Consider the following 20,843-nt stretch of genomic DNA (forward strand, 5'->3'; position numbering starts at 1 on the left):
GCTGGGATTACAGGCTTGAGCCACCGCGCCCAGAAAGAAAATCTTAATGAAGAGATAGAAATTATTTTTAAAGAGAACCATAGTAAAAAAATAAAAAATAAAGAGAACCATGATATAAACAGGGCACAAATAAATTTGGAAAATAAAAAAAGACAAATCAGAATTCTGAAGATGAATACTGGAATGGAAGAAAAAATCAGAAAACTTGAAGAAAGGACAATAGAAATTATCTAACTTGAAGAAACGAGAGAAAAAACAATGAAGAAATACAAGCCAGATGCAGTGGCTCATGCCTGTAACTCCAGCATTTTGGGAGGCCAGAATAGAGTATCGCTTGAGGCCAGGAGTATAAGACCAGCCTAGGCAACACAGCAAGACACTGTCTCTATAAGAAATTAAAAATCGGCCAGGTGTGGTGGCGCACGCCTGTAGTCCCAGCTACTTGGGAGGCTAAGGTAGGAGGAGAGCTTAAGCTCAGAAGGTCAAGGTTGCAATCAGCCATGAGTCTAGGAAACAAAGCAAGACCCTATCTCTTAAACAAACAAACAAAAAGTAAAAAATTTTTTAAAGAGTAAAACAGTCTCAGAAGTGTGTGGAGCAATGTCAAGTATACCACCATACACAAATTAGAAGCCCCAGAAGAAGTGATGTGAAAGAGGACAAAAACAGTGACCAAAAACAATTTACAACTTGATTTTTTAAAAATGTATTTACAGAGTCAGGAAGCTCAGTGAACTGTAGCTGCAATACACACAAAGAGATCCACATCTAGACATATCATAGTGAAACTGATTAAAGCCACAACCAGAAAATCTTGAAAGCAGCAAGAACAAAAATGAAAACAATACTTCATCATGTACAGGGAGGCAACAACATTAACAGCTGACTTCTCATCAGAAGCAAAAGAAGCCAGAAGGCAGGAAATGACATTCAAAGTGCTAAAAGAAAAAAAACTGGCAACCAAGAATTTCATATCCAGCAAAGCTATCTTTCAAAAATGAAGGTGAAATAAAGACATTTCAAAGACTTACAGAGAATCCATTGCTTGCAAACCTGACTTACAAGAAATTCCAAAGGAAGTCTCTCAAGTTGAAAGGTAACCTGACTGTACCCAAAGAAACAGATGGTAACCTGACTGTACCCAAAGAAACAAAGAACACTAGGAAAAGCAAATATGTAGGCAAATATAAAATAAGTATTTTTGGACAGGTGCAATGGCTCACACCTATAATCCCAATAGTTTGGGAGGCCAAGGCCAGCCTGGGCAACATAGCACGACTCTGTTTCTACTGAAAATAAAGTATATATTTTTTAATTTCCTTCTCTTAAATTTTAAAATAATTTAAGTAATTATTACTGCTTTATGTAATACAAGATTAATAACAATACTGAATTATTGGGTTTATAGCAAATATAGATATAATAAACATGAAAACAATTGCATAAAAGGGGAAAGAAGCTATATTACAGAATTAAATTAGCACTAATTTAGTTAAATTGGCCTATAAGTTAAGATGCTTATTATAAGGGCCAGAGCGAGTACTAAGAAAACAACTCAAAAATAGTAAAAACAAAAGACAAAAGCAACAAAATAACCATACGCTTAAAAAAAAACTATTAAACACAAAATAAAGCAAAAGAGGTACAAGCAAACAGAAAAGGCCAAGAGATATACAAAAAAAAAAAAAAAAAACAAATACCTGGCCGGGCACAGTGGCTCACGCCTGTAACCCCAGCACTTTGGGAGGCTGAGGCAGGTGGATCACCTGAGGTCAGGAGTTAGAGACAAGCCTAGCCAACATGGTAGAATCCCATCTCTACTAAAAATACAAAAAATATTAGCTGGGCACAGAGGCAGGTGCCTGTAATCCCAGTTACTTGGGAGGCAGAGGCAGGAGAATCACTTGAGTCCAGGAGGCAGAGGTTCCAGTGAGCCGAGATGGTGTAACTGCACTCGAGCCTGAGCAACAGAGTGAGACTCCATCTCAAAAACAAACAAACAAAAAAACAAAAAAACAGGCCAACACAGTAGCTTGCACCTGTAATTTCAGCACTTTGGGAGGCCAAGGCAGGTGGAGGAGTTTGAGACCAGCCTGACCAACATGGAGAAACCCTGTCTCTACTAAAAATACAAAAATTAGCCAGGCATGGCGACGCATGCCTGTAATCCCAGTTACTCAGGAGGCTGAGGCAGGAGAATCGCTTGAACCCAGGAGGCAGAGGTTGCGGAGAGCCGAGCTTGCACTATTACACTCCAGCCTGGGCAACAAGAGTGAAACTCCATATCAAAAAAAGACTAAACTCAAAAGACAGAAATTGCTAGAGTGGCTAGAAAAACAAGATCCAACTGTATGCCATCTACAAAAAGCACTATAGATTCAAACACAGAGAGATTGAAAGTTAAAGAATGAAAAAACATATATCATGCAAACCAATAATAAAAGGGCTTAGTATCAGATAAAATAATATTAGAGACAGAGAGAAATCATTATAAGAGAGTCATGACATCAGAAACATAGAACAATTATAAATATATATCCACCAAACAATAAGACCTAAAATACATGCAGCAAAAATTGGCAGAAAGAATAAAGAGTTCAACAATGATAAAGACTTAAGTATCCCACTCTCAGAAACTGATTGATATGGTTTGGCTGTGTCCCCACCCAAAACTCACCTTGAATTGTAATAACCCCAAGTGTCAAGGGTGGGGCCAGGTGGAGATAACTGAATCATGGGGCAGTTTCCCCCACATTGTTCTCACGGTAGTGAATAAGTCTCAAGAGATCTGATGGTTTTATACATGGGAGTTCCCCTGCACAAGCTTTCTTGCCTCCTTTCATGTAAGATATGACTTTGCTCCTCATTCACCTTCCGTCATGAATGTGAGGCCTCCCCAGCCATGTGGAACTGTGAGTCAAACCTCTTTCCTTTATAAATTACCCAGTCTCGGATATGTCTTTATTTGCAGCGTGGGAACAAACTAATATACTGATTAAAAACCCAGACTGGGCTGGGTGCAGTGGCTCACACCTGTAATCCCAGCACTGGCCGGGCGCGGTGGCTCAAGCCTGTAATCCAGCACTGTGGGAGGCCGAGACGGGCGAATCACGAGGCAGGAGATCGAGACCATCCTGGCGAACACGGTGAAACACCGTCTCTACTAAAAATACAAAAAACTAGCGGGCGAGGTGGCGGGCGCCTGTAGTCCCAGCTACTCGGGAGGCTGAGGCAGGAGAATGGCGGAGAAGCTCGGGAGGCGGAGCTTGCAGTGAGCTGAGATCCGGCCACTGCACTCCAGCCCGGGCGACAGAGCAAGACTCAGTCTCAAAAAAAAAAAAAAAAAAAAAAAAATCCCAGCACTTTGGGAGGCCGAGGCAGGCGGATCATGAGGTCAGGAGTTCAAGACCAGCCTAACCAACACGGTGAAACCCCGTCTCTACTAAAAATACGGAAATTAGCCAGGTGTGGTGGCACATGCCTGTAACCCCAGCTACTCAGGAGGCTGAGGCAGGAGAATCGCTTGAACCTGTGAGGCAGAGATTGCAGTGAGCTGAGATGGTGCCACTGCACTCCAGCTTGGGCGACAGAGTGAGACTCCGTCTCAGGAAAAAAAAAAAAAAAAAAACCCAGACAGAAAATCAGTAATACTCCTCCATCCAACAAGAAAAGAATATATATTCTCTTCAAGCACAACCAGAACATCCTCAAGGACAGACTATATCCCCAAGGGCCAAAGTCAGCTCTAAGCTCTACTGTCTGTTTTTATAAATAAAGTTTTATGCTAACACAGGCATTTCCATTGGTTTATGTATTGTATATGGAGGCTTCAGCACTACAACAGCAGAAATGAATAGCCGCAACACAGACCATATGGCACATAAAGCCAAAATATTTATTATATGGCCCTTTATAGAGAAAGCTTGCTAAATTATATGATAGATCATAAGAAATTCTCAATTTTAAAATGACTGAAATCATACAAAGTAGGTTCAACAATAACAGAATTAAATAAAAATGAAGAGCAGAGAGAAGTATGGGAAATCTCTAAACATTTCAAAATAAAGAACATGCTTTTTTTTTTCTTTTTTTCTTTTTTTTTTTTTTGAGACAGGGTCTCACTGTTGCCCAGGGTGGAGTGCAGCAGCAGCACGATCATGATTCCCTGATCCTCTCACCTAAGCCTCCCAAGTAGTTGGGACTATAGGTGGGCACCACCACACCCAGAAAATTTTTGTATTTTTTGCAGAGATGGGGTTTTGCCATGTTGCCTGGGCTGGTCACAAATAAACAACATAGTTCTAAACAACCCATGAATCAAAGAAAAAAAAATTTAAAAGGAAAATATTTTGTTTTTTTTTTTTTTTTTTTTTGAGACGGAGTCTCGCTCTGTCGCCCAGGCTGGAGTGCAGTGGCAGGATCTCAGCTCACTGCAAGCTCCGCCTCCGGGTTCACGCCAATCTCCTGCCTCAGCCTCCCGAGTAGCTGGGACTACAGGCGCCCGCCACCTCGCCCGGCTAGTTTTTTGTATTTTTTAGTAGAGACGGGGTTTCACCGTGTTAGCCAGGATGGTCTCGATCTCTGACCTCGTGATCCGCCCGTCTCGGCCTCCCAAAGTGCTGGGATTACAGGCTTGAAAAAGGAAAATATTTTGAACTGAAAGAAAATAAAAACATAACACATCAAAATTTATGGGATATAGCTAAATTGGTACTTAAAACATCTATAGCAGAAAAGAAGAAAGGTCTTCAATCTATAGCTTCAGTTTCCAATTTAAGAAATTAGAAAAAGACAAGCCAACTAAATCCCAAGCAATCAGAAGGTAAGAAATACTACAGATTAGACCACAATCAATCGAAGAGTATACAGAAAAACACTAGAGAAAAGCAATAAAACCAAAAGTTGGTTCTTTTTTTTTTTTTTTTTGAGACGGAGTCTCACTCTGTCACCCAGGCTGGAGTGCAGTGGCCGGATCTCAGCTCACTGCAAGCTCCGCCTCCCGGGTTTACGCCATTCTCCTGCCTCAGCCTCCCGAGTAGCTGGGACTACAGGCGCCCGCCACCTCGCCCGGCTAGTTTTTTGTATTTTTTAGTAGAGACGGGGTTTCACTGTGTTAGCCAGGATGGGGTTCCTTTTACCTATAGATAGGCTGACCAGAATAAAAAAGACACAATTTACCAAAATCAGGAATAAAAGAAAGGACATCATTACAGACACTACAAAAATTCAAGGGATTATGAAGAAATGCTATGAACAACTTTATGTCCACAAACTTGACAACTCTGATGAAATGAACAAATTCCTAGAAAACATACCTTACCAAGACTGACTTAAAAAAGGTAAGATATCAAGAAATTGAATTAATAATCTAAAATCCTTCTCCTACACACATAAAAAAAGCACAAGGCCAGATAGTGTCTTATCAGATATTTAAAGAAGAAATAATAGAATTCTCCACAAACTCTTTTAGAAAATAGAAGAACAAGCTGGATGCAGTGGCTCACGCCTGTAATCCCAGCACTTTGGGAGGCCGAGGTGGGGGGATCATGAGGTCAAGAGATTGAGACCATCCTGGCCAACATGGTGAAACTCCATCTCTACTAAAAATGCAAAAATTAGCCAGGCATGGTGGTGCGCACCTGTAGTCCCAGCTACTCGGGAGGCTGAGGGAAGAGAATCGCTTGAACCCAGGAGGCGGAGGTTGCCGTCAGCTGAGATTGCGCCACTGCACTCCAACCTGGAGACAGAGCAAGACTCTGTCTCAAAAAAAAAGAAAAAGAAAATAGAAGAACAGTCCGGGTGCAGAGGTTCATGCCTGTAATCCCAGCACTTTGGGAGCCCCAGGTAGGTGGATCACCTGAATCAGGAGTTCGAGACCAGCCTGGCCAACATGGCAAAACCCCGTCTCTACTAAAAATACAAAAACTGGCCGGGCGCGGTGGCTCAAGCCTGTAATCCCAGCACTTTGGGAGGCCGAGACGGGCGGATCACAAGGTCAGGAGATCGAGACCATCCTGGCTAACACAGTGAAACCCCGTCTCTACTAAAAAAATACAAAAAACTAGCCGGGCGAGGTGGCGGGCGCCTGTAGTCCCAGCTACTCGGGAGGCTGAGGCAGGAGAATGGCGTAAATCCGGGAGGCGGAGCTTGCAGTGAGCTGAGATCCAGCCACTGCACTCCAGCCCGGGCGACAGAGCGAGACTCCGTCTCAAAAAAAAAAAAATACAAAAACTTAGCCGGGCATGGTGGCGGGCACTTGTAATCCTAGCTACCTTTGAGGCTGAAGCAGGAGAATTGCTTGAAATTGGGAGGCGGAGGTTGCAGTGAGCCAAGATCATGCCACTGTACTCCAGCCTGGGTGACAGAGTAAGACTGTGTCTCACACAAAAAAAAGAAAATAGAAGAACATTCTCTAATTAATTCTATGAGGCCTATGCCTATGCAGTAGGCAGAATTCTAAAGATATCTCCCCAAGATTCCTGTCCCCTTATTATTAAATCAAACATAATCTATGTACTGCTATGAAGGGACTTTGCAGATATAATTAATATCACAGATCTTAAAATAAGGAGATTAGTCTGGATTATCTGGATGAGCCCAATCTAATCACATGAGCCCTTAAGAGGGGAGAAATTTCTCTGGTTAGACCTAAGAAAGATGCATCATGGAGATGTGGCAAAGGGGAAAGACAGATTTGAAGCAAGAGGAACCTAACTTGCTATAACTGGCTTTGAAGGGGGCCAGGAGGCTAGGAAATGCAGATAGCCTCTACAAGCTGAGAAGAATCCCAGGCCAACAGCCAGGAAGGAACGGAACCTCAGTCCTGCAGTCACATGGAACTGCATCCTGCCAACAGCCTGACTGGGCCTGAAAATGAATTCTTCACTAGAGCTTCCTGAAAGGAACAAAACCTTGCCTTGGTTTCGACCGTGTAGAGAACCATCTGAGCCACATTATGCCCAACATCTGACCTACAGAAACTGAGATGAGACATGCACGTTGCTTTAAATCATTAAGTTTGTGGTAATTTGTTACAGTAGCAACGAAAACTAAAACAACCCATGTTTGTCTGATACTGCAACCACACAAAGACATCACTAGAAAACTACAGATCAGACTGAGCGTGGTGGCTCATGCCTGTAATCCCAGCACTTTGGGAGGCCAAGGCGAGCAGATCACCTGAGCTCAGGAGTTCGAGACCACCTTGGGCAACATGGTGAAACCCCATTTCTACTAAAAATACAAAAATTAGCTGGGTGTGGTGGCGTGTGCCTGCAGTCCCAGCTACTCAGGGGGCTGAGGCACAAGAACCACTTGAGTCCGGGAGGCAGAGGTTGCAGTGGGCTGAGACTGCATCAATGCACTCCAGCTTGGGCTACAGAGTGTGACTCTGTCTCAAAAAAAAAAAACCAAACAAACAAACAAACAAAAAACACAACTACAGTTCAATATTCCTCATAAATATAGGAGAAATACATCATTAACAAAATATTAGCAAGCCAGGCCAGGCACAATGGCTCACGCCTGTCTATAATCCTAGCACTTTGGGAGGCCGAGGCAGGCGGATCACTTGAGCTCAGGAGTCTTGACCAGCCTGGGCAACACTGTGAAACTTCGTTTCTACAAAAAACATTTTAAAAAATTAGCCAGGGGTGGTAGCACACGCCTGTAGTCCCAGCTACTTGGGAGTCTGAGGGAGTAGGATCACTTGAACCTGGGGGGGTTGAGGCTGCAGTGACTCGAGATCACACCATTGCACTCCAGCCTGGGTGACAAAGTGAGATGCTATCTCAAAAAAAGAAAAAATGAAAGAAAAAAATATATATAAATATGCAAGTCAAATTCAGCAACATAGAAAACAATTGTAATATCATGACCAAGTGAGACTTATCCAGGAATGGAAGATTGGCTTAAAATGCAAAAACCAATTAATGTAACACACAGTATCAATCAAATAAATGATAAAAGTCACATGATCATCTCAATAGATACAGAAAAAGCATTTTCACACACCCATACCCATTCATGGTTTTTAAAAAAGGGAAAATGTGGCCGGGCGCGGTGGCTCAAGCCTGTAATCCCAGCACTTTGGGAGGCCGAGACGGGCGGATCACGAGGTCAGGAGATCGAGACCATTCTGGCTAACACTGTGAAACCCCGTCTCTAATAAAAAATACAAAAAACTAGCCGGGCGAGGTGGCGGGCGCCTGTAGTCCCAGCTACTTGGGAGGCTGAGGCAGGAGAATGGCGGGAACCCGGGAGGCGGAGCTTGCAGTGAGCTGAGATCCGGCCACTGCACTCCAGCCTGGGTGACAGAGCGAGACTCCGTCTCAAAAAAAAAAAATTAGAACAATTAACTCAGGAAAGAGGTACTATTACTTAGAAATAAGTACTAATCCAAGCCAGAGTTGAAGAGGGCTTGAGCCAGGAATGTGGCAGTAAGGAGGAAATAGAAAGGTCTAAGATACACTGTAGCCCAATTAGAAAACAATGATCATTTATTACACTATTTAAAGAATTAATATCTATAATGCACTTAGAATAGTGCTTGGTACATAGTAAACACCATCTAAGCAGTGGTGAAATAAATTTTTTGAAAAACAAAATGTATTTGAGAAAGGGGAAACTTTACAGTGGAGAAAACTAGCAAAAACCACCTTAACCAAGTGACCAAAGTTATCAGCACTATTAATAAGGCAAATGAACATCATGTGGCTCCTGAAATACTTAACTAAGACACAACATCATTTACAATAGTATTCCTGCCAAAACTGCATAATATGAATCTAATCATAAGGAAACACCAAACAAATTGAAGGACAATCTGCAAAATAACTGGCCTGTATTTATTAAAAAATATCGGCCAGGCACAGTGGCTCACACCTGTAATCCCAGCACTTCGGGAGGCCGTGACAGGTGAATCAGAAGGTCAAGAGATCAAGACCATCCTGGCCAACATGGTGAAACCCCGTCTCTAATAAAAATACAAAAATTAGCTGGCCATGGTGGCATGCGCCTGTAGTCCCAGCTACTCGGGAGGCTGAGGCAGGAGAATCGCTTGAACTCAGGAGGTGGAGGTTGCAGTGAGCCAAGATCGCACCACTTACTGCACTCCAGCCTGGTGACGGAGTGAGACTCCATCTCAAAAAAAAAAAAGACAGACAAACAGACAGACAGAAAGAAAGAAAGAGAGAGAGAGAAAGAGAGAGAAGAAAAGAAAAATATTAATGCCATGAAATTCAAAGAAAAATTGAAGAACTGCTCCAGATTAGAGACTGAAGACAAGATAACTAAATATAATGCATGGTCCTGGATTAGATCTTAAGAGTGGGAGAAAAGAGGCTGCTGTAAGGGACATGAATGGGACAAGTGGCCAGACGGAAATAAGGGGCTGTACATCAGGAAATACACTATGACATCAACATTTCAGTTTCTGGACTTTGACTCTTCGGGTTTATGTTAGAGAATGACTTTGTGATTAGGAAATATATGCTGCAATATTTAAGGATAGAGGAACACGAAGTCTACAGCTTACTCTCTCAAATGGCTCAGGAAACAACAATAATATGAATATGGAGAGAAAGAATAACAAAGCAAACGTGGCAAGATGTTAACATTTGGTGCTAAAGAAAGCATATCAGAGAGTTCTTTGTATTATTCTCGTAACTTTTCAGTAAGTTTGAAATTATGTCCAAAAGTTAAAAACCTATTGCTGCATAAACATATTCTAAATTTAACTTGGAGTATTAGGAACTTAACCTGATGAAACTTCTACAACATAAGTGGAAACTCATCTCTGCTTTTGTAGCAAAGAAATGAAAATGGAATCTTAGGAAACTGATGTCAGCATAAAGACATAGGGGAAGGGCAAAGAGGCCAGGTGTTCCTGGCAGTAGTAAGAAAAAGAAACAAATAATGCACATTCCCAGCATCAGTGGATACATGAACAGGAGGGATGACTGCTAAGGTGGGAAGGAGTTTCAGCTGAATGTCTCCAAACCTGAACTCTTGATTTTATTCATCACCCCCAAAGCATACACTTTCGAAGTCTTCACCTTCTCAGTATATGGTACCAACCACTCACCCAACTGCTCAAGCCAAAAGCCCTGTAATTATCCTTGACTCCTCTGTTTTCCTCAGATACCACAACCAAATGATCAGCAAGTTCTAACTATTCTCCAAATCCAACTGCTTTTCGCCATTCCACTGTTACCACTCTAGTCCAAGCCATCATGATTTTTACAGCTTGTACTATTATAATAGCTTCCTGAGTTCCCTGCTTCTCCTGTTAATGTAGTGTATTTTCCACACAGAAGCCAGCTGTTTAAGAAAAAACAATTCAGATCATGACACTCCTCTACTCAAAACCCTTCAGTGCTCCCCATGACCAACAAGCCCTACCTGACCTGGCCCCTGGAACTGACAACTTCCTCCCCCATCATCGCCCCTTGCTCAATGCACTTCAGCTAATCCCTGCCATGCCTCAAGCAAGCCAAGCACCTACCACTTCAAGGCCTTTGAACCTGCCATTCTGTCTGCCTGGAATGCTCTTTTCCAAGATTCACATGAATCATTCTCTCTCTTTGCTCAAATGTCATCTCCTCAGAGATTCCTTCTCTAACCATCCTACGTACAGCAGTCCCTGCCACTCCTATTCCTGTGTTTTTCTACAACAGTATTTTTTCTACAACTGTTACCATCTAGCATTATATTCTGTATTTATTTATTGTCCATCTCCCTCAATAGGATATCAACTTGAGGACAAGAACTTGGACTCCATGAGGACAGAGCCTTTGATTATCTTGATAATTCTTGTATCCCTGGGCCTAGAACTATACCTGGCACATAGCAGATAGGCAGTAAATTAGCTGACTGATTGAATGAATGAAGAGTACTCCTGATCATGAGGGTTATATGACAAGGTAATAAATAATCTATTAAGCCATTCACTTAAATGTGTGCATTTTGCTGTATATGTTATACTTAAAATTTATTTTAAGAAGAGACTTAACATTATTGCTCATTGGCAAGATGCAAAATAAAAATTAAACACACACAGGAATGGCTAAAATTTTTTAAAAATAGATAATCCCAAGTTTGGTCGGGATGTGGACCAACTAGAATTCTCAAATATTGCTCATGGGAATGTAAAATGGAAAAATAACTTTGGAAAACTATCTGGAATGTGCTAATAAATTTAAATATATGCCCATCTTATGACACGGCAACTTCACTCCTAGGCATACATCCAAAAGAAATAAGTACATATGGCTACAAATAAGAATATTAACAGCAGCTTTATTCATAGTAGCCCAATCTGGAAACCAGAGGATGAATAGACTAATTGTGGTATATTGATATAATGGAAAACTACTAATAAAAAAGAAACACCAAAAAAAGAAACACTGCTACATACAACATAGATATATCTCATAGGCATTGTTAAGCAAAGAAGTCAGACCCAAAGAGTACACATTATATTATTCTGTTTATATCAAGTACAAGAACAGGCAAAAAAAATATCAGTGATAGAAGTTAGAATATTGGTTACCTCTGGAGGGACAGTGTTCCTCTGAGAAAAGATATCAGGGAATTTTCTTGGTGGGGAAATGTTCTACATCTTGATCTGGGTGCTAATTACATGGATGCAACATATGTAAAAATTCATTGAGGTATACCCTTAAGATTTGTACATTTTACTGTATAAAAACAACTTGAAAGCTTTTTAATTTTTTTATGTAAAAACTGGGGGAAAACTTCAAAGTATATTCTTGACTAGTCATTTGTACATAAGAAACCATTCAGTAGCCAGGCACAGTGGCTCACACCTGTTATCCTAGCACTTTTGGAGGCTGAGGCAGGTGGATCACTTGAGCTCAGGAGTTCTAGACCAGCCTGGCCAACAAGGCAAAACCCCGTCCCTACTAAAAATACAAAAATTAGCCAGGCGCGCTGGCATGTGCATGTAGTCCCAGCTACTCAGGAGGAGGCTGAGGCAGGAAGACTGCTTGAGGCCAGGAGACAGAAACTGCAATGAGCTGGGATTACACCATGGCGCTCTGGCCCGGGTGACAGAGCAAGACCTTATCTTAAAAAAAAAAAAAAAAGGCTGGGCACGGTGGCTCACGCCTGTAATCCCAGCACTTTGGAAGGCTGAGGCAGGCAGATCATGAGGTCAGGAGTTTAAGACCATCCTGGCTAACACAGTGAAAGCCCATCTCTACTAAAAATACAAAAAACTAGCCAGGCGTGGTGGCAGGCGCCTGTAGTCCCAGCTACTCAGGAAGCTGAGGCAGGAGAATGGCGTGAACCTGGGAGAAGCTGGCAGTGAGCCAAGACTGCGCCACTGCACTCCAGCCTGGGTGACAGAATGAGACTCCATCTCAAAAAAAACAAAAACAAACAAACAAAAAACATTCACTTAAGCATTTTCCCAAATGGGAACAAATGTATGTAATACTATATTGTATTAATTAAATACCATATTGTATTAAATTAAAACCTGAAATGTGGGGATACTAGTAAATAATAATGGCTGGATGTATTAAAAGAAAATAAAAATTATTAAATCTGGGTTTTTATATGAATTTGTTAATGCTTACCAAATGATAAAACAAGATTTGAAACTGTTAGTCTGGGATTAGTACCCACTGAGCTAGGGCTTAAAGCTAAGAAAACCAATGAATCCAATTCCATATTCAAGTTAGCCTTGCTCTAAAGAAGTATATGGTCACAGACCACATCCCTAGTATTAACTACGACCCCTGAACCAGAGGGTACAGCTCAATGACTCTCAATGTAGAGAAATGAGAGAACAGACATGTGTAGTTCTCAACTTATTACTCTCATTGTTCTTTATACTTATTTTTCATTTCAAATCACAACAAAAGAGGGCCTAAAGTTTTATATTTATTGGAATGGGAACATGTATTAAAAGGAGATGAGCGAGGGAGACAAAAAGCAGAATAGGGGTTACCAAGGGCTGGATGGGGGGAGGAGTTACTGTTTAACGGGTAAAAAGTTTTTGTTGGGGTGATGAAAAGTTTTGGGTTAGACAGTGGTGATGGTTACACAACACTGTGAATGTATTTAATACCAGTAATTTGGCATCAACATACAAATGGTTAAAACGATAAATATTATATTACGTATATTTTTAAACTTCAGTAATAGATCCCAAATAGCCAAAACAATCTTGAAAAAGAAAAACAAGGAGTTGGAGACCTCATACTTCTTGATTTCAAAACATACTACAAAGCTATAGTGATCAAAACAGTGTAGTACTGTCATAAAGACATACATCTAGACTAATGGAATAGAATAGAGAGCCCAGAAATAAACCCTCACATATAGGGTCAAAAGATCTTCAACGAAGGGGCCAAGACCAATGGATGAGAAAAGGACAGTCTCTTCAACAAAAGACGTTGGGAAAACTGGGTATCTACATGCAAAAGAATGAAGCTGGAGCCTTACCTTACACCATATACAAAAATTAACTCAAAAAGAAATAAGGAACCAAATGTAAGACCTAAAACTATAAAACTCCTAGAAGAAAATGGGAAAAGCTTCATTAGGCAGGATTTGGCAATTTATTGGATATGACAGCAAAAGTGCATGCAAAAAAGCAATAATAGACAAATGGGATTACGTGAAACTTAAAACTTCTACGCAATCAACCAAGTAAAAAGGCAACCAATGAAATGGCAGAAAATACTTGCAAGTCACATATCTTATAAAGGATTAATATCCAGAATTTATGAAGAACTCCTGCAAATCCACAACAACAAAAACAAAAACCCAACTTTACAATAGGCAAAGGAGTTAAACAGGCATTTCTCCAGGGAAGATAAATAAATGGTCACCAAACATGTGAAAAGATGCTCATAATTAGAGAAATGCAAATCAAAACCACAATGATCAGGAGCTCATGTGCTCTTCAAAAAAGCAAAACAAAACCAGGGTCAGGTTTAAATGGCTTACACCTGTAATCCCAGCACTTTGGGAGGCTGAGGCCAGCAGATCACTTGAGGTCAGGAGTTCGAGACCAGCCTGGCCAACATGGTGAAACCCTGTCTCTACTAAAAATACAAAAATTAACCAGGCGTGGTGGCGCATGCCTGTAATCCCAGCTACTCAGGAGCCTGAGGCAGGAGAATCGCTTGAACCTGGGAGGTGCAGGTTGCAGTGAGCTGAGATCATGCAACTGCACTCCAGCCTGTGTGACAGAGAGACTCCGTCTCAAACAAAACAAAACAAAACAAAACACAATGAGTTAACACCCTGTACCCACTAGGATGGCTGCTACCCAAAATAAAACAAAGCAAAAACAAAAACAGAAAACAAAATAAGTATTAGTAAAGATGTGGAAAAATTGGAACCTTTGTGTACTGATGGGAAGAATGTAAAATGGTACGGCCACTATGGAAAATAGTATAAAGGTTCTCAAAAAATTAAAATTAGAACTACCACACGATCCAGGACTCTCAACTCTAGATACATATTCAAAAGATCTCAATGTCGAATATCAAAGAGATATTTGTGTACTCATGTTCATGGTAGCACTATTCACAAAAGAGGTTCAAGCAACCGGTGTCTATCAAAGGATGAATAGATAAACAAAATGTGGTATATACATACAAGAGAATATTATTCAGCCTTTAAAAAAAGGAAATCCTGTCACAGGCTACAACATGGATGAACCTTGAGGGCAATACACTAAGTGAAATAGGCCAGTTGCAAAAAGACAAAAACTGTATGATTCCACTTACATGAAGTAAAGTAGTCAAACTCATAGAAACAGAAAGTAGAATGGTGGGCCATGGGCTGGGTTGTTGTTTAATGGGTATGGAATTTCAGTTTTGCAAAGATAAAAAAACTTTGGGAGATCTGTTACACAACAATGTGAATATACTTAACACTCCTGAACTTTTATGTGTGTGTGTGTGTGTGTGTATATATATATATATATATATATATTTTTTTTTTTTTTTTTTTTTTAATTTTAGATGGAGTCTCACTCTGTCGCCCAGGCTGGAGTGCAGTGGTGCCATCTCAGCTCACTGCAATCTCCGCCTCCCGGGTTCAAGCAATTCTTCTGCCTCAGCGTCCCGCTTAGCTGGGACTACAGGCACCTGCCACCACACCCAGCTAGTTTTTGTTTTAGTAGAGACAGGGTTTCACTATGTTGGCCAGGCTGGTCTCAAACTCCTGAACCCGTGATCCGCCTGCCTCACCCTCCCCAAGTGCTGGGAGTACAGGCATGAGCCACCACGCCCAGCCACCTGTGTGTTTTATCATCATTTTTGCAAAAATCCAAAATGATGACAAAACACACAAGTTCTGAGGTATGGACAAACAGGCCCCTCATATCTAAGTGAGAATGTAAATTTATATAATATCTTTGGAAGACAACTAAGCAGTTGTCAAAATTTAAAATGTATATATTATTTGACCCAGGAAGACAATTCTTTGGTTTTTTTTTTTTTGACAAGGTCTTATTTTGTTGCCCAGGCTCACTGTACCTTCAACCGCCCAGGTTCAAACGATCCTCAAACGAATAGCTGGGACTACAGGTGCACACCACCACACCTAGCTAATCCTTGTATTTTTTGTAGACACAGGGTTTCATATGTTGCCCAGGCTGGTCTCAAACTGCTGAGCTCAAGTGATCCTCCTGCCTTGGCCTCCCAAAGGCCTAGCTAATTTTTCTATTTTTAGTAGAGACAGGTTTCACCATGCGGGCCAGGCTGGTTTCGAAGAGAGACTTGGGAGGCTGAGGCAGGAGAATCACTTGAACCCAGGAGGCGGAGGTTGCAGTGAGCTGAGATCACGCCGCTGCACTCCAGCCTGGGCGACAGAGCAAGACTCTATCTCAAAAAAAAAAAAAAAAAAAAAAAAGAAGAAGAAGAAGAAAAGAAAGACCTAAATTCTAGGCCAGGCACAGTGTCTCACGCTTGTAATCCCAGCACTTTGGGAGGCGAAGGCTGGTGTATCATTTGAGGTCAGGAGTTCGAGACCATCCTGGCCAACGTGGTAAAACCCTGTCTCTACCAAAAAAAAAAAAAAAAATTAGCTGGGTATGGTGGCACATGCCTGTAACCCTAGCTGCTCGGGAGGCTGAGGCAAGAGAATCGCTTGAACCCGGGAGGCGGAGGTTGCAGTGAGCCGAGATCACACCACTGCATTCCAGTCTGAGTAATAGAATAAGACTCAAAAAAAGGAACAAAAAAGGGCATTTCCTCAGGTCAAAATGGTGAATATGAGGCCTCTCCCTAAGTCTGCTTTCTCAAGTGTCTTTACTCACTGGCACCAATTTTCTACTTTAATCTAAAAACTCTCCCATAATTATAAGACTTGATCACCATAAATTTTATTTTGAAAAAATGAAGTTTTCATTTTGAAAAACCAATTAATTCTTTTTATAAAAAATAGAAACCTCAAAATGGAACAACATAGAATTTCTGGAAATTTAAAAGACATTCTAAGTAGAAAATCAGAAGCCACATGATACCACAACTCCTCTTTACTACTATTAAAAGACACAAGGCCCTCCAAATTGCTTAACATTAGTCATCAGCAGCAGCTGTAGATGTGGGAGTAGAGGGAGCTCAAAAGGAGCAGAGCTGGAACACATGTTTGTCTCCTCCTATTTTACTGCTAGCTCAGTAGTTAGAGCTGTCTGTGCCTTCCTCCTCACACAGGTGGCTCTAACCCAAACCCAACTGAGCCAAATTATCCTCAGCTGTATTACTCTTCATAACGGATTTAAACAATGCTGATCATTTTATTCCTACCCCCTTCCTTACACACACACATAAAACTCCGGTCCTCAGCAAGCAGCTCAAGGGATTGGGAGCAGCTATTAAGCAAAAACAAAACAAGGCAATTAAGAATAACTATATTCACTGATTCTAACCCATAAAGGGAGATTCCAAGCATACAGAAAAAGCAATTTCTAAAAACCTTAACTTAAAAAATTATTAACTGATCAACTGTTATTTAACATAAATTGTGTGCCAATACTGATGATAAAAAATTATGAAAGATGGAATATTATCCAGCCTTTAATAGTAAGAAAATTCTGACAGGTGCTATAACATGGATGAACCTTGAGGATATTATGCTAAGTGAACTAGGCCATTCACAACCAAACGAATACCGTACCATTCCATTTATATGAGGTACCTAGACTAGTCAAATTTTACCAAAAGTAGATTGGTAGCACCCAGAGGCTAGGGGGAAGAGGGAATGAAAGTTACTGATGAATGGGTACAGTTTCAGTTTGGGAAAATGAGAAAAGTTGTGGAGATGGATGCACAAGAATGTGAGTATATTAACACCACTTCAAAATGGTTAAAACTGTAAACTTCATGTTATGTGCATTCCACTGAAATTTTTTTTAATTAATGCAATAAGAAAAAAAAATATGAAAGAAAAAGTTCATTTCTTGACCCGGCAAGAAGACTCTAGAAATACTGATCAAGGGGTAAAAAAAGCAAAGAATGGCAATATCAGGAATGTTTTTTAAAGAGCTAGTATAGATCTTACAGACATTAAAATTACAAGTCAAAAATACAAATGACCTTATGCCAATACATTTGAAAATTTAGGTAATAAATTTCATGAAAAACAAGTTACCAAACAGACTCACAAAAAAGAAAAACTGACAGTCCTGTATCTCTAAAAGAAATTGAGGTCAAAATTTAAAATTCTCTCGTAACAGAAAGGGTTTCATTTCTTATTTATTTCTGGTAGGAATGTGAACTGGTACAACTTCTCTAGAATACAGCATTATTTTGTAAAGTAGCACACCTGTCAATCCTATGATTCAGAATTCAAGTACTAGAGAAACTCTTGCTCATGGTACATTAGAAAACATGTAGTATTTGTAACAGTAAGAAAATGGAAACAACCCAAATGTCATCAACGAGAATAAACTGTGATGTATTCACTAAATGACTGTACTGCTGCAAAACTGTGTCAAGTATATGCAATGATATAGATGAATCTTAGCAATAATGTGAAGTAGAAAAGAAAATTCCAGATTACATACAGCATAAGACCCTTTTATTTTTATAAAAAATACAACTAATGCTAAAACAATATATTATTTAGACACACATATATTTGATAACGAGTTTTTGAAAAGTTTACTTTGGGAGGCTGAGGCAGGCAGACTGCTTGAGCTCAGGAATGAGACCAGCCTTACCTTTTAAAAAACTTTATTGGCCAGGCGTGGTGGCTCACGCCTGTAATTCCAGACTTTGGGAGGCCAAGGCAGGCGGATCACGAGGTCAGGAGATTGAGACCATCCTGGCAAACACGGTGAAACCCTGTTTCTACTAAAAAATACAAGAAAATTAGCAGGGCATGGTGGCGGGCGCCTGTAGTCCCAGCTTCTCGGGAGGCTGAGGCAGGAGAATGGCGTGAACCCGGGAGGCAGCGGAGCTTGCAGTGAGCGGAGATCGCGCCACTGCACTCCAGCCTGGGAGACAGAGCGAGACTCCGTCTCAAAAAAAAAAAAAAAAAAACTTTATTGTTTGCCAAAGGAGGATGTGAAGTAATTGATTCTTACATATTGCTAGTGGGAGTATAAAAATCTGTTTAGCAAAATCTACTAAAGCTGAACATAAGCAAACCCTATGACCCAGCAGTCCAATCCTAATACCCAACAAAAATGCATTTATAATGTGTACCAAAAGACATGTACAAGAATGTTTATAGCAGCATTATCTACAAGTCCAAAAACTAGAAACAAACCTAAACATCAATCAACTACAGAATGGATAATTTATAACACATTCACAGAAAAGAATATGACACAGCAATGAAAAAGGAGCTACTGATGACACAACAAGGATGAATTTCAAAAGCAATGCTAAGCAAAGAATGGCAGGTGCAAAAGAGTGCATGCTGCATGTTTCCATTTATATGAACCTCATAATCAAACAAATCTCATCTATTGTGACATAAGTCAGAATACCGCTCTTGTGATATAAATCAGAATACTGGTCAGGGAGAGAATCTGGGTCAGAGCACAGGGAGGCTTCTAGGATCCCGGTAATGTTCTATTATCATGATCTGAATAGTGGTTACATGGCTGTGTTCAATATAAAAATTCATTACATTGTACTCTTAAGGATTTTGCATTTTATGTGTATTACACATCCAAAAAAAAAAAAAAAAAAAAAACAGGTTTACCAAAAACAAAGAAAAAAACTAAAGATGTCCTTTTACCTCTTACCTTCACAGTTTAATCGATGCTGTCCATTACCCTTAGCATGCACTGAGTGACACCCCTAACTGAACACTGGTAGGCTAACAGGCAACACTGGCATACACTCAGGCTTTTCTCTTCCCATTATGTGATACTTACTAAGAGTCTAATCTATTTATTGTTCTCAAACCTATTTAACGCCAGTTGTGTCCATAATTACAATTACATAATTATCATGAAATATTAATACTGGCCGGGCACGGTGGCTGACATCTGTAATCCCAACACTTTGGGAGGCCAAGGCAGGCAGATCGCTTGAGGTCAGGAGTTCAAGACCAGCCTGGCCAACGTGGTGAAACCCCCGTCTCTACTAAAAATACAAAAAAACTAGCTGGATATGGTGGCATGTGCCTGTAATCCACTACTCAGGAGTCTGAGGCAGGAGAATTGCTCGAACCTGGGAGGCAGAGGTTGTAGTGAGCTGAGATTGTGCCACTGCACTCCAGCCTGGGCAACAGAGCAAGACTCTGTCTCAAAAAAGACAGAAATGTTAACACATGGCCGGATGTGGTGGCTCATGCCTGTAATCCCAGCACTTTGGTAGTGCAAGGTAGGTGGATCGCTTGATCCCAGGAGTTCGAGATGAGCCTGGGCAACATAGTAATACCCCATCTCTATAAAAAATTTAAAAATTAGCCAGACATGATGGCACACGCCTGTAGTCCCAGCTACTCGGGAGGCTAAGGTGGGAGGATCACCTGAGCAGTGATAGCACCACTGTACTTCAGCCTCTGTGACAGACTGAGAACCTGTCTACAAAAAAGAAAAGGAAAAAAAAGTAAAAGTAAACTATAGGAAAAATTATTTCTTTGAAAACTAAATTGAAGGCTCTAGAAGACTAAACCAATACAAATTATTTTTAAAACTGTCCTCAATTTAAATGTGGGTGAGACACATATACAAGTTGGGAGGGAAATTAAAAATCTAAAAAAAGGGTTTGTACTCATTGCTTCAAGTCCCTAAGAGTTCTCACTCTGCTTTAAAAAACCGTAAATAGAAGTTGCAAGCATGTATCACAGGGTGTAATTAATGCCAAAAATACGAAGAATTCTAATCAGCAAACTCATACTAAAGACATCAAAGACTGGTGAATAAAGCAAACTCATACTAAATACATCAAAGACTGGTGAATAAATGTACATTTGTTTTAAGCTAAAATAAAACACTATGGGCCGGGTGCGGTGGCTCACACCTGTAATCCCAGCACTTTGGGAGGCCAAGTGGGGTGGATCACCTGAGGTCAGGAGTTCCAGACCATCCTGGCCAACATGGTGAAACCGTCTCTACTAAGAGTACAAAAATTAGCCGGGCATGGTGGTGGGTGCCTGTATTCCCAGCTACTTGGGAGGATGAGGCAGGAGAATCGTTTGAACCTAGGGGGGCAGAGGTTGCAGTGACCCGATATCTCACCACTTCACTCCAGCCTGGGCAAAAGAGCGAAACTCCATCTCAAACGAATAAAACAAACAAAAAATGCTATGGTATGTATGTATATATCATTTTTTATTTCCTACTTTAATCAACTTTTCCAATTAACAGCAAACACCATATAAGATCTAATAGTAAC

General features: G+C 40.7%; 1 protein-coding gene across 9 annotated transcripts in view; it reads right to left on the reverse strand.

Annotated features, from left to right (window-relative positions):
• SPATS2 (spermatogenesis associated serine rich 2) overlaps positions 1–20,843 on the reverse strand; it is a 172,112-nt gene that overhangs the window by 96,711 nt on the left and 54,558 nt on the right. Inside the window, exon 1 of one of the 9 annotated variants that reach the window (XM_033222199.1) lies at positions 5,505–5,526. The exons of the other annotated variants lie outside the window; for them this stretch is intronic. The gene's annotated coding sequence lies outside the window, so the exon portion shown is untranslated. Of the gene's footprint in view, positions 1–5,504; positions 5,527–20,843 lie in introns of those variants that run through there. 9 annotated transcript variants of the gene reach the window in all.

Source organism: Trachypithecus francoisi, unplaced genomic scaffold (assembly GCF_009764315.1).
Source record: "Trachypithecus francoisi isolate TF-2019V2 unplaced genomic scaffold, Tfra_2.0 Lachesis_group11, whole genome shotgun sequence".
Classification (NCBI taxonomy): Eukaryota; Metazoa; Chordata; class Mammalia; order Primates; family Cercopithecidae; genus Trachypithecus; species Trachypithecus francoisi.